Genomic DNA, 13,292 nt, shown 5'->3' with positions numbered 1-13,292 from the left:
TTATGCATTTCAGTTTTTGAGTGAGTTTATGCATCGTCCCAATTAGTCTTACTTACAAATTGCACTTAGACTTCTTAGAAACTTAAAGTTGTGTCCTGGTAAAGGTTTATTGTTTATAAAGGAAGATTCTTTTGAACTTGTTGGTTATCCTGATTCAATTTAGGCAAAGTGTTTAGTAACAAGGAAATTGGTTATTGGCTTCTGTATCTTCCGAGGGTCTTCATTGATATCCTGAAAGAGTAAGAAGCAGAGTGTTGTATCAAGATCCACAAGTGAAACAGAATACCGAGCTATGTGCTCTGCAACCTGTGAACTAATGTGGATTATAAATGTGTTGAGGGAACTTGGTATAAAGTGTTGTTTGCCTGTTAGTTTGTTTTGTGATAGTGAAGTAGTTATTTCTATAGCTGCTAATCCAGTATTTCATGAAAGGACAACATTTTGATATTGATCTACATTTCTTGAGAGAGAAGGTTTCTGCTGGTGTTATAAGTCCTTAAAAGGTCAATTCTGAGTTTCAATTGGCTGACATTTTTACCAAGGGTCATTCTGCATCTCAGCATGAGATATTTTATGAAAGATTGGGTCTTGTTAACATGTTCAAACATATGAATGAAGGGGGAGTGTTGAAATAATTTAAGTCATTTATATGTTATTCTTGAGGTTAAAAGTGTACAGGTTTCATTGTTGAGGGACTAAAGAACAAAGTATTTGAGGATTGCGATGAAAAGTGATGGTATTTGGAGGGCTTTTATGAAACTTTGTTGAGAGCAGATATATAACAAGCTCTTTAGGGTTTCTAGATCATTCTCTCCTTCAGATTGTTAGTTACATTTTCTCTCTCTAGTTTGTTAGGGTTTGTTCAAGAGATTGTTGTTGTTGATCTCGCATGGTTGTTATTGTGAGATCTTCTATATTTGTATTGTTGATCAACTGACTATATTTATTAGTTGATCATTGGATTTTCTATTGTTTGAGATCTTACATTTTGTAAGATCTAGGGTTTCTGGGGGGAACTTCTTTGGTTTGGGTTAATAAGATTTTCCATCACCGTTTTGTCGTTATTTCTTTTCACTACTACAAAAATAGGTATTTGCTACGGCCAAATTCGTAGCCAGTTTGTAGCAAACACCTGTTTTGCTACGGATTTGCTACGAATTTGGTCCGTAGCTACAAGTCCCGTCGCTAATTTATTTGCTACGAACTTTAGCTACGGAAATTAATTTGCGACCACTTTAGCTACAAAAAGAGCCGTCGCTATTTTAGCCACAAATTTGCTACGGAAAAAGTTGCTACGGAATTTCGCTATGGTTTTTTAGCTACGGAGATTTTAGCTACTAAATTTTCCTACTGATTGTTAGCTATGAAAAAGTTTTTGCTACAAATGTTAGCTACAGAAATTTGCTACGTTTTTTCTATCATTTTTGCTACGGAATTTAGCTACGAACTTAGCCAGAAACTGCTACAATTTGGCTATGAAAGTTTGTTGCCTTTTTCTTTTTTTGGCTACGAATGTTAGCTATGGATTTTTAGCTACAAAAATTCTTTCTACAAATTTAGATACGAAAATTTATGCTACAGGTTTTTAGCTACAAAATATTTGCTATAGTTTTTGCTTCCCGTTACGCTAGATTGCTACAAGTTTGCTAGGAATCCAACAATGTATTTCAAAAAAATTGCTTTAAATTTTGAGGTTTTTGCTAGACAATTTTATTTAAGATTCTTCACAATTTTTATTTTTTTTATATTAGTTTCTATTTGTTTTATGTAAACATCAGTTTAAATTTTAAATACATATATACAAATCACACCGAAGATGAATATACAAACGAAATAGGAAAAAAATATCAAACTTATTGAAACCTAACAATATAAAGATACAAATTTCTCCTTCATATCATGCTTCATCTTGTTTCAACTCTGCCATTTGATCCTTCAACCGTGGCGCAAGTACTAATACATTAGAATATCACCATCAATAATAACACATTAATACCAAACTTTGTCACTTTCTAACAAACCTAGAAATCAAGCGCAGCCATCTAGATGAATGGTTTTAAAAGTGCCCAGTTTCCATAACCTCCTTCGTTTTGAAAGAACCCATACTCGATAATGATTATCTATCCAATCTTGTGTGAGATTGATGTATCTAGCGAATGCAATCTGCATAACAGAATAACTTATTAACTGAATAATGTGAGTATATGAAAACAAATTAAAATTCAAGATTATAATGAACGCATTGCTCCTTATTTGATTAAGTCAACCATGGCATTTAAAACCCAACGGTGTGGAGCCTATCTATCAAGAAATATATATATTTTTGAATCATTAGATTAAATGTACATTATAAACCAAAACATGTCAAATTTTTTTTCAATGGTCGAGTCCTCAACTCAAGAATTGTAGTAAGTGACAAAATAATTCCAAATGTATAGGAAACTCATATGAACAACTTACCAAGTGAAGAGATTTAGTAAGAAAACAAAGAGTATAAAAAAAATAAAGGAAGTGCTATTATCACAAATGACGTCGAATTTATTGTAAGATAGTACCATTTATTGTAAGATGGTTTCATAAAACTAATAGATAAAGATGAAATTTACATGAAAGTGACAAATAATAAAACGAGAAAAGAAAAGATAGAAAAATTACTCAATTGGTCATCTGATTGCTTCCTCATCAACCGCTTCTCATCACAATTGGTCCTGAACATACAAAACTTATGATTATGCCCAAATCGAGAGTAATAAACATACCTTAACACACATAATATGGTGTTCAATACACAATAAACAAAAACTCACCTAAACATCCTCTCTTACGTCCATAACTGTTTTCGCACAAAGAAACACTTCACCTCTGATTTGACTAAACTCGAAACCCACTGGTGGCTAAGATTGTTTACCATTTTTGTGGGTCACCGGAAACTCCCAATCGGTTAGTGGTGTAGATGAAGGGATAGTTTTCCTCCATAAGGAGTTTCACCCCCGTCTTGTTCCCATGAAAGTTCCGGCAACTGCATCGGGCTAAATAAAAGGGTAGTTGCACGGTACCCCTGACCGCGGAAGGGATCTCGAGTTTAGTCTCGAACCTCTTTGTATGGACCTTTGAGAACCTTTTCCGGAAACTCGTGCGGTCGGGCTAAATAGGGAAGATTAGAAAGAGTAAAAGAGTGATTTTAGGACGGGGATAAAAGGAAGAATGGAAAATTGAGAGTATCAACAAGGGTATTAGTATGGTGAAACTAAATTAAAACTGGAATTAGAGGGAATTTAATAATTTGAGGGAGGACAATGGGAGGGAATCCAAAATTTGGGGTTTGAATTGGAGGGAACAGGTGATATGAATTATATTTTAAACTATGTTTTAGTTATTTATTTTGGGTTGGAGTGGGAGGGAACACGTGATATGGAATTATATTTAAAACTATGTTTTATTTATTTATATTAATAAATAAATGATAAATGAACCCAACTATTCGTCGTTGGCCGCCAACCGTCCCAACTTTAAAAATAACCACTGGCAATCCCAATAATTGACATATTGGCCCCCAATGGACCCTGGCTAACAGAACACTAATGTCGTTAGTCTCGGTCGCCGAAAAACCATTTTTGTCAATAAAAAAGTTTTTAAAGGTCCGATGTAAGGTTACAAAGAGGTTTGGAACGAAAAAGTTGAGTAATCTGGTCAAAAAGTTGAGTTTTCTGGCGGAAAAAAGAAATTTTACGACGAAAAAGGAGTTTTCCAACGACTTTAATAATTGAGGCTTTTACTAGGAAAAGGTTCCCAAAGGTCCATACAAAGAGGTTCGAGGCAAACATGTTGAGTATTCCGGCCAAAAAACATTTTTCCGGCGACCTGAGACTAACGGCGTTAGGGTTCTGTTAGTCAGGGTCCATTGGAGGCCAATATGTTGAGGACTGCCAGTGGTTATTTTTAAAGTTGGAACTGTTGGCAGCGAACAACGAATAGTTAGGCTTATTAATATCAAATTAAATAAATATAAGATTATGTTTTTAGTGAAATATTAAAAAGTTATATGTATTGTATAGTTATGTAACCTAGTTAATTCAAAAACCGGTTGTGATGACCATCACACTATTTCTTTTATCAATAAAGTTTTACGTAAATGGGTATGACGACTAACATTTAACTAGTTTCCGAACGTATAATGTTTAATGTCTCGTATACCGTATTTATGATTATGACTTATTAATTTGACTTTTAACAATCATGCTCAAAGAATGACTAACTTCAAATTTTGTTGTGATTGACCAAGTTACATTTTGATCATTACATGTAACCGAACCGAAAAGGTCAAATTGGGTTTTAGTGAGTCACATGGAATATTAGTAGGTTGTATCGGGTTTTAATGAGTTTTATTGATATTGAAATGTAATGAGTAATATTGAATTATAATGGGTCATGGATTAATGCATGAAATTAGGTCAAATTGGGTTTTAGTGAGTCACACGGAGTCTTAGTAATAATGGGTCATGGATTAATGCATGAAATTAGGTCAAATTGGGTTTTAGTGAGTCACATGGAGTCTTAGTAGGTTGTGTTGATTTTTAATGAGTTGTATTGAAATTGAAATGTAATGAGTAATTGCGAAAAACTGCGAAACTATGCCGATTTGTATAGTAACGAATATTCCGAAACTTGATCATAAGCTAAACATACCCTAAATATCCTTTACATAGCTTAGAAAAAAGGCTTTGAGGGGTTCGTTATGCGAAAATATGCTTATTTGATCAATAGGGACTAAAAGCGTCGAAAAGTGCAAAAGTTTGCATTTACGTGCATATCTTACATTCTGAACATATCCGGACATCCAAAAATTGTTGTAATGATTGGAATGCAAAAATACCATTCGTCGCGTAATTTGGATCGTTTTCGCGTCCGTTCGAGTTTCCGTCGTAATTAACTGAATAGCGCGACCGCACGACCAAACGAACCGACATCCGAGATAATTTCAAGCATGTTTCAAGTCCCCTATGCTTTAACATCCTTGTAGAGCCTTGAAAATGGGTCAACTGGGTTTAAACGCGTCGAAAATGGCTTAAACATGCTGCAGGGACCATTCTTGCCAAGTTTTGAAAGTATCTGGCTCAGGTAAAGTTGTGGCGTCGCGCGACCCCTAAGGGGTGGTGCTGTGGCGGCACACGAGCCCCCTATTTTGACAGAAAATCTGTTTTTCAGCAACTAGCTTGAATTCCAGGGTCTTTTATGCAAATTTTCAATACTATGGACTTGTTTTAGAGCGTCCCATGATATTAGAAACCATGTTCCACAAGTGTAGGGTCAAGATTGAACCTCCTAACACATGGAATGATCTCCTTGATCCAAACTTACTATAAATAGAAGTGGGTTTCTCATTCATTCCTCACATTTGATTCAAAATCTGCTCTAAGTTGTAGTCTAGGCTTCAAACCTGAGTGTTTTGGATCAATTCTTCCTTGCTTGGACCTTTTGTAAGCTTCTTTCATGCTTTTCAAGCGTGAAAGTCAAACAGTGTTTGACTTTCTGCTTTGACCATGAATTGGTCAACACAAAGTTCGTTCGAACTTTGCAACGTGAGCGTAATCACGATGGTTATAGTCCCTTGTGACTATACCTACTAATTACCACGTCGATTAGTCGAAGTGACGGGTCAAAGCTTCGGTCAAAATACGTATTTATGTGTATTTTGCGACGAAGCTATTTACAGGTATCAAAACACTTTGTTTTGATATCAAACATGTTTTCTAACTTAGATAAACATGTTTTTAACATGTTTAACTCGTCACTTTTAGTCTAGTACTTGTTTAGGGTCGTAAGTCAAGCAGTCTTGACAACCGCTTAGACTTTCGAACCCGACCCGTTTGGTCGATCGCTAGGATCCAACCAAGCATATTTTGTGACCATAGTTGTATAGGGAATAACCTTCCGAGGTTATACCTTATGGTCACTTAGTTTAACTAGTTGTATGATAAGTAGTTTATATGCCTTAGGAAAATGACCAAAATGCCCTTTTCATGCATAAATTGTATTTAAGCATATGTAACCTAAACTTTGTCACTTAAATTGATTATGCAACATATTTAAACATGTTAGGGCATATAATACTTGTCATAGGACTAGTTAGGCGTCTCGAACGCGCATTCGCGCGGACGACGCGTTAAAGTAGCGTAAGCTACCTTAATGGGTCGTAACGGGTCGTAAGCACTTAGGATAGGTTCCGATTTAGGATGTGGGCTTTGTTAAACCATGTTACATGAGTTCCAATACTCATTTAGTTTATGAGACCTCTTTCTATCTAATCTCCCGTTTTAGGTGTCGATTTATTAACTAGCGATCAGATTACTAGGTACTACTTGATTATCACACCCCCAAAACCCACACGCGGAGTACCACCGCTTAGAGGCGTGACATGACCAGGATCAAGCCACTAATCATATTGAACATATAAGTAAGTAGTAAAAGTTATTCATCAATACGAAAGGTGTTTTCAAAACCAAACATAATCAAGTGTAGCGGAAGCATTAATGTGAAAACCCAAACACCAGTATTAAGTTGATATGTCATAAAAGTGTTTATCATAAATTCCACAATCCGTGCCCACAACGACTGCGCCTCCCGTGCAAGCTCCATGAGTACCTAAGGCCCTGCAAGGCATGTAACAGAGAGTCAACAACTAGTTGAGCGAGTTCACAGAAGTTGGTTCAGTTATAGTAATCGTATTGTAAATCGTATGTTCGTTTAATAATCCATGTATCGTATGCATTTGTATCGCAGCCCTCTAGGCATGTATGCGAAGATTGGTGGGGGTTTCCCAAGTATTCTAGACTAGGTATATTTGTATCGCAGCCCACCCGGCATGTGTGCGAAGTTTAGTGTATGGTTCGCAGCCATTCTAGGCATGTGTGCGAAGATTGGTTCTATTATCGCAGCCATCCCCGACGTGTGTGCGAAGAGAAGTGTTTGTATCACTAGTCTAGCAGTATCTATCAATATCCCTTCCTCTCCCGAGGCCCATAGTACGTAATCCCGATAGTAACTTAAGTACGAGATAATCTTCCAACCCCATTCCCGACCCAGGGAACCCATGCCTTGGTAAGAGTGTGAACTCACCTTGGTTTGCTCGGCAGATACACAGAAAAGCAAATCAAGCTATTTGGTGGTCAACCACGTCCTACCATGGTTACCATACAAGTTAGGTTCTTATTCAAGTAGTGCACGTATGTTCTACACGTATTGTACACAAGTAACGACCATAGCATACACGTATAATCATGGCAGATCAACAACAGAACAGTCACGTTAATAAGGTCCAAGTATGCGGCACAAATGGTTGGGCTCGTAACAGTGTGCAAAGTCCAAAACAGTGTGCCCGTGTTCGTGGTCTCGAGTCGAGACTAGAGTTCTCGAGTCGAGACAATGCGGTCTCGAGTTGTGCTGGCCTCAAGGTCTCGAGTCGCAACAAGGAGGTCTCGGGTCATCATGTACTTGTCGAGACTACACGGTCTCGAGTCGCAACCGGACCCGCAACCGTGGTCTCGAGTTGTGCTGCTTGTGTCGGTGTTGTGGTCTCGAGTCGAGACAGGGAGTTCTCGACTCGCAAATCTGTGTCGAGATCAGGAATGTAACAAACTTCCTAATTTACGGCATCAATCATTCCGTGACAATTGCAAACAAGTTTGGCAGTTTCACAACAGATCAATCAACAATTTCTATCATGATTTCAAACGAATCAAAACAGCAATCATAATCATTTAGCAACCCTATCATGATCTTAAGCAAGAACAATCAATCCGTTAACATGTGGAACATAAAATCGGGTCTTTAAACCAGCTGATTCTAAACTAGCATGCACCCTAGCTTATGTGTACATCAAATCTGTTAACATGTTTATCAATCCGGTACAAGAAATTGGTTCTAAATCATCATGCAATACCCGAATCAAAGCTACTTGTATATCATCTAAACACATGAACCGAATACATAATATCATCAATAAACATCACTAGCATGAAACTCTAGTTCGTAACATGACATCAAACATAGCAAGCAATCAAGAATTAACACTAACCAGAAACCGAGAAGCCTAGATTGCTCGAGATGAGTGGTTTCGGGTGAGGGCTGCCGTCCGGTTCCAAGGGAAAACGAGAGAGAGAAAGAGAGCTCCTAGGGTTTGTGTGTGTTCTTGAATTTTAAATTGTGAGAAGTAAGGACCCCAATGATGTGTGTATGCGTGAACATATATCCGGGCTAGGGGGTGGGCCGAGTCCAAGCATAGTGAACCGAGAGAGAGGTGTTCGGCCCAAAGGTTTGTGTGGTTGGACAAGTGTTGTGCGACTAAACTTATGATATTCACATGCAATCACGTAACACATAGTATCACAATACATAGTATTCCTTAACAATCAAACCCCCCAACTAGTCACGTATAGTTCAAACAAGTTACAATAAGCACAAAGATAGATTCTGAAATGCGAGTTGTCACATTGATTTCCTTGGTTTTCCCGAGCATTGTTAGTTCATTAGATCAAGGATACTTTGCAATTCAATGTGAGTACATAGTTCCCCTCTTTTACTGTTTTCAATTGTTTTGGGGTGATTCATATGTGCCAAACCATTTCGAGTTTTCTAAATGAATGCTATGGTTTATATTGAACACAACGATTTCAATTATATGAACTATTGAACCACTGAAACTATGTGAACTATGTGAACTATTGAACCACTGGAACTATTGATCTATGTGAACTATTGAACCACTGGAACTATTGATCTATATGAACCATTGAACTACTGGGATTATGTGAACTATGTGAACTATTGAACCACTGGAACTATTGAACTATGTGAATGATTTGAACTATTTGAACGATTGGAACTATATGTACTATTGAACGATTGGGTTATGGTAAGTGTTTGGGCAACGGGGCAGGTGTAATTTGATAAAAGCATGGTGGATACGCCGCTGGTACTTCCTATATATAAGTGCTTTTAACACATTACATGACGTTGCGTTATCTAGATCACTTGGACGAATGTTTTCGAAACGAAGTTACACTACAAGGTTTTCTTAACAATATAAACCATACGAGTTTTATTACGAGAACGATTTACAACTTGGTTGACAAAGACAAATGTTTTTCAGTTAAGATTCATGGCTACAATGGTTTTGGTTTATACGTATATCAACTTGTAAAAGTTGATAGAAACATACTGCAATATCAAACTCTTTTGTTTTCAAGGTACACACTCGACAACTCTCGTAGTTGGACGAGGTATTGCAATATGAACTCAAAGCCATGAATCTGACACACTCACAAAACCTATGTACTCGTCGACATTTTTATGTTGACGTATTTTCACATATGTTTCAGGTACCATAGTTTGATGATGTTTGACGATGATTATGATGCATGCTCACATAGGAATGGACGAGGCCTTAGTGACTCAATAACAATGAAAGACAAATTGTTCATGTTTTGCTTTTGAATTTAATACAATGCAATAAACTTAATTCAATAAAACGAAACTTTAATCCATGTGTTGTGAAACAATGATTCTGTTATGACACTCCCCCACGTTTCCGCCGCGGTTTGTTGTTTTAACGTGGTCGGGGTGTGACAATCACCTGTCCATCTCTCTTCTTCAACTTTTGTATTATATATTGCATGCTGCGACGGGGCCGCTTTGCAAATCCATTTCTAATCAAGTCATCCCACCTTAAAAGGAGAGAACTTAGGTGTTTCTCGATACCCGAGTACTTCAGGGGTGATTTCAAAGGAGGAGTATCATAAATCAAAGGTTAAATAGAAATTAACTGTTTTTGGGTTTGTTTATTTTGGTTCATCTTGTTTGCTTGGTGGTGATGGTTGAAAAAGAGACAATGGGAAGTGGTTGTGATGGTGGGTGTTGGCGGTGATGGTGATGAGAAGATGGAGGTGGATCCTACCTTAAAAGAAAAGTATTAAATAAGTTTTATTTTTTTTAACTCAGGTATACTAGATATTTTTAAAGCTTTAACTAATAAATTTAACCCCCATCAAGTCACGTACCACCTATTCTGTAAAAATCAAACATTATGCATCACCAATACAATTTTAGAAAGCTAAGGACTAAACCTGTAATTTTTGCAAACTTTAGATACCATCCAGGCACTTAACTGCTAAAATGATTTTGCTAAGGATTTTAATAAATCATTTGTCTAATTTAATTTTTTCTACATTTTAATAAATCATGTGTGTATATTGTTTCGCTACAAAATTTACTATACATTTTTCTACATAATTCAAAACTCTATTTTAATGGATTTTGCTACGGATTTTATTACCTTATTTTCTAAATATTTCTTTTTACGAGTTTGCTATGGATTTTGCTAGAAGTTTTTTTTTTAATATTTATTTTCTCTATGTTGCTATTGATTTTATTGCGTTATTTTTAAATATTTATTCTCTCCGGTTTGTTATAGACTTTATTTCATTATTTTATAAATCTTTATTTTCTCGATGTTTACGAATTTATTAAAAAATTTGAATATTTATTTTCTTAGTTTCGCTACAAATTTTGCTACAGATTTAGTTAGCGGCGAAATATTCATTGTAAAACTATAGCAAAAAGTGTCCATAGCTAATCCATAGTTTATCCGTAGCAAATGTGTGTGACAAAAAAAGGTAGCAAATGTCTGATTTTGTTACAAATTTTATCTAACTGTTTTTCGTTAATTTATAAATATTTATTTTCATAGTTTTGCAACGGATTTTGCTACTGATTTTCCTACATTATTTTTTTATATTTACTTCCTCAGTTTTGCTACAGATGTTGCTACGTGTATTTTTTAAGTTTGATTTTAGATATTTTTTTTCTAGATTTTGCTACGAGTTTTTCCAAACATTTTATTTAATTATATTTTAGATAATTATATTCTCCACTTTGCTACAAATCTTGCTACGGATATGATTGTACTTTTTTAATTAACTTCTAAAAACTTATTTTGCTACTGATTTTGCTACCTTAATTTGTTTTATATTTATTTCCTCAATTTTGCTACGGGTTTGCTACGAATGTTGCTACGGGTCTTATTTGCGACGGAATATCCGTAGCAAAATTGTAGCAAAATGTGTGCGTAGCTAATCCATAGCTAATTCGTAGCAAAATTTGCGACCGATTATTTCGGTAGCAAAAGTTTATAGCAAATGCCTCTTTTTGTAGTAGTGTTTGTTATGCTCCGATTTACCATTTTCTACAATGTGATTCTAATAATAACTTTGGATTTGTAGACAAACTCAAAAGATTATTCCTTTTTTTTTTCAAAAAATTAAATCCGATAAGGGTTTAAAAATATTGATGACTTTATTAGAAAACGGACCAGCTTTATTAACAATCTAATATTTTCCCGGACTAAATTGATAATAAAAAATGAAAATCACACAAACACACTCCTAAAGAATCGAGTCGAAGCTATCCGTTACGCGTAAGTTTATCTCCCCAAATCTCCAACAATTCGATGGCTAGCACAAGAAATATTTCTGCTTTCAATTTGATCTTTTAAGCCTCTGCATCTTTATTTCCCAGTCCAATCAATTTCTATTGAATAAGCCCATGAAGATACCTGAAGCTCAATCTATCATGTTATAGATTAACCTAGCCCTATCCAACTTTAACCATATATCAGTAACATCTCCTTGTCTTGATCATAAGTGTCATTTAAGTTTAACAATTAAGACTGATTTTTTTGAACGGCTAAACTTGCACTCAATGGGAATTGAACCCATGGCCTATTATTACCTTAAACTTTATCAAACTCAACAATATGACTATGCTATTCCCTAGTGGATAGTTAAAAATATTGATGATAACAATAATTAATGGGCATTCTTGTTGATTAAGATTCACTCGTCGAGTTTAATTTTTAGCTTAGTTACACCATATTAACCCGTATTTTTATAACTGATCAATAGTTTTGAATCCTTTCAAATTTTTGCAGTGCCCATTGTCATCTCTCGTATCGCACAAAAGGTGGATTACCCAGAGAGTAGCATTGGAACTCGAAGCTCTAATTGTGTAACGAATGTCGATCGTATTCGTCCATGTAAATAATGAGAAAGGAAAAGGGAATGGTGCACCTAGTATAATTGTTAGGGTAATAAAACAAATAAAAATTTAATAATATAAAAAGTATAGATAAAATATATGAAAGTACAAAAAAATATTTGATTAAAACATAAACAAACGAACGCAAATGAATGAATGTTCACGAACACCTTACCGAAAGTTCACGAACACAATTGAACGAATAAGACCTTTGTTCATGTTCGTTCATTTAACTAATCGAACGAAATTTCGTGTTCATATTCGTTCACGAATGAACATAAACGAACTTCCCGCCGAATGGTTCACGAACTGTTCGCTGAACGTACGGTTCGTTTACAGCCCTACACACATGTAATAGTGGAATTTCCTAGAGCTTTGCAGCTGGCTTTCATTCCGTATTAGTTCGGTTTGTTATAATGTTGGTACTATACTAACATTTAGGTAGAGCAACCAGAAGAAATATAACTAAAAAAATATTGACACGTCTTTATTGAAAATCACAAAAGCGTAAACCATGCTAACGTTGTTGTTATCGGTCCGGTTCGGCACAGGCATGCTAATGTACCAGCACTCGTGATAGCTTATGGTACTTATATTTACTCTATTTTGAATACAACACTGTTTATATCGACACCTCCAGAAAACCATATAAATAAATATGGTATCAGTAGTAGTAGTAGTAGTACTGATGTTGTTAGTAGTACTAGTGTTGTTAGAACGACATGGATTTTTAGTCATGGTAAAGAACGTGGACAGGAGAAATCATTGGTTCTTAAGACATTACTCGCCTCAAATATCACCAACACATTTTAGGCACGTTATTTGTAGAGTAGATGAAAGCTCCATAGTTAAGCGTGCTTAGGTAGAGATGACAAAGAAACCCGAGCCCGACATGTATACCCAAAAGAAGCATTCAGGACAGGTATACTCAATGCCCGATGGATATGCGACCGAGTATTAGATTGTAAAAAAAAATATTTCATGGGTATGCGATTAGGAGATACCTGAACCGATTACCTAAAACTATATACTCGTTTGCCCGAAATATGTACCTGAAAACTTTCAGCTTTTTTTTTATTTGCCTTCACTTTTTGTTTAGTAATAAACCAGTCTAGTTGTAAATATTTTTAAAACAACTTAAAAAGGGTGGCAACACGAGAACTTGTATACTTTGATTATATTTAAATATCACGAAATACAAC

The 13,292-nt window shown here is 35.7% G+C and overlaps 1 long non-coding RNA gene across 1 annotated transcript; it reads right to left on the bottom strand.

Moving 5' to 3' along the window:
- Positions 1-1,778: 1,778 nt before the first annotated feature.
- LOC110903385 lies at positions 1,779-3,361 on the bottom strand. Its single transcript, XR_002571891.2, has 3 exons — positions 2,808-3,361; positions 2,656-2,708; positions 1,779-2,163 (listed from the first exon to the last, which is right to left on the bottom strand). It is a non-coding gene; the product is annotated as an uncharacterized LOC110903385 (long non-coding RNA).
- Positions 3,362-13,292: the final 9,931 nt, after the last annotated feature.

The sequence above is a fragment of the Helianthus annuus genome, chromosome 13 (assembly GCF_002127325.2).
Source record: "Helianthus annuus cultivar XRQ/B chromosome 13, HanXRQr2.0-SUNRISE, whole genome shotgun sequence".
Lineage (NCBI taxonomy): Eukaryota > Viridiplantae > Streptophyta > Magnoliopsida > Asterales > Asteraceae > Helianthus > Helianthus annuus.
Note: the sequence above shows the minus strand (reverse complement) of the source record. Positions and strands in the feature narration are given on the sequence as shown.